The following is a 2092-nucleotide window of genomic DNA, read 5'->3' on the forward strand; positions in this document are numbered from 1 at the left end:
GGAGTGGCCCCCAGCTCGTAAATAATGCTTACTGTGCACCCAACCTGGTTTTCGAAACTGAGGCATGTTTTCTAAAGTTAAACAGGTTGGTAAGTGAGGAGTAGGTGAACTTGATTTCAAAACCTCAGGATGATATGTCCTGCCTTAAGAAAGCTCAAGAAATCTTTGTGACCTTGAGTTAGGCAAAGATTTTTTAACACGTTATATATAAAAAGCACAAATCGTGAGGGGGAAAAAATGACAAATGGAACTTCATCTTGTGTTTAAAATTACTCTTCAAGAAACACGGCTTAAAAAAAAGAAAAGGAGAGGAAATGCAAAGACTTCAAAGAAATTACCAACAAAGGAATCATGATTTACTTTAAATTTTGCATGAAAAGAAACTGTTTTCCTTATTATTGGTTGTCAATTTGTGTGTTTTTTATTTTATCGAGGGGGGTAGCAATCTTCTTAAAATTAAGATTGACTCGTGTGGATAGACCTTCAAAGATAAAAATTAATTTATACCATCACTAGAGTTCTTAGTAGTAACTGGTTGATGGTGTTTTTCAAATATATGTTAGAAATGTATACATGAAGGATGATTTTTCTTAGGAATCATTAAGTAGTTTGATGATTATACAGAAATATCAATGTTTGCTACTTTCTTTTTTTTTTTCTTTTTTCCTAAGCACTGTGTATCTCAGTGGCATTAGCACCCTCTTCAAGATGTCACAGGAAACAGCGTGTCTGAAACTCCCACAAGGTTACAGAACCACATCAACAGGCAGCCTCTTGGTCCCCACTCTTGCCGGCGCACATGCGTGCACGCAAGCGCACACACTCGCACACCGAGGGCGCCGTCCGGCTGCGGAGTGGGCGCAGGCTGGCTCACGTCAGGTACTGCACCACGAGGAACATGAGCAGGCAAGTGAGCAGCATGCCGCCGAGCATGAAGTACTTGTCCTAGAAGGCCCGCTTCTCGATGAGCCGCATCACAGTGTTGGACAAGCCCAGCATGTTGGCGATGTCCAGGACCTTCTTCTGAGTCCCCTTCAAGGTCACTCTCTGGGCCCTCAGTCCCTCCAGAATACTGTGGCCGCCTCCAGTGAGGTCATCCATGCCGTGGTGGACTTTCTGGAGGGAGGAGTTAAACTGCAGAGATTCGTCCATGGGGATGGTGGTGTCAGAGTCGTTGGTGGTGAATGTGCGGGACAGGAGCTCCTCTCGCTGCCTCTCCTGCTCCTCCCTGGCTCACCGCTGGTGCTGGAAGTTCCGGAGGGCAGTCTGCAGGTGCTGGACATCATACTTCAGCTGGTCAACGCGGAGTTTGGCATTCTGCCTCTTGTTCGGGGGCTCCTTGCTGGACAAAATCTCCAGACGGTCTAGCTGGCTGAAGATCTGGTCTATTCTCGCTTGGATTTCGTTTTCCACTATGTGCACAGACTGCTTGTCGGCTCTCTCCAGGCGTCTCATGTGAGACTGGATCTCGTGGACCTGCTTGTGAGTTTGTTGGTACAGCAGCGGTTCCATGAAGCCGGCCCTGCCGGCTCCAGCGCGGGCTCCGCTACTTTCAATTATAGCTTCATGTAAGCACATTCTAGTGTCTATCATCAATAAAACCATATTATTTTTTAACACGGTGTAATAAAAAGCAGTGTAGGGATCACATCATGCTCACCCTTTTGCAGCTTCATGTCTAGAGTATTTTGTCAAAATCTGAAAAACAAATGTATTGATCAGAATAGATTTCCCCTGCTTGACTTCCTACGTCATTGGAACCGATCCTGTAACATTAAGCACACTTCCTCATCAATATGAAAATTAAACTTCAGTGGCTGATCTTATAAATAGATCAGAGAAGGCAGGACACTGAGAATAAGCTAATGGCATTTCCAGATAATTGAGCCCAATCAAAATGCAGTATCTGCATGTGCATAAAACAAAGTCAAAGGTGCAGAGCAAGGCTTTCCATAGCCTGCGCTGAGTAAGAAGGAAGTCTCAAGTCCACCTTGATCACCTTAAAGCAGCAATTCCTTAAGTGTTCTTTGCAACCCTGTAAGGGCTGGCCGATTGTTCCCTGTCATTCCCCCACAGGCACACCAGGAGTTCA

General features: G+C 45.2%; 1 pseudogene; it reads right to left on the reverse strand.

The window, feature by feature from the left end:
- Positions 1-828: 828 nt before the first annotated feature.
- On the reverse strand, positions 829-1537 carry LOC142452637 (Golgi SNAP receptor complex member 2 pseudogene; annotated as a pseudogene).
- Between the last annotated feature and the right edge of the window lie 555 nt (positions 1538-2092).

Source organism: Tenrec ecaudatus, chromosome 7 (assembly GCF_050624435.1).
Source record: "Tenrec ecaudatus isolate mTenEca1 chromosome 7, mTenEca1.hap1, whole genome shotgun sequence".
NCBI lineage: Eukaryota > Metazoa > Chordata > Mammalia > Afrosoricida > Tenrecidae > Tenrec > Tenrec ecaudatus.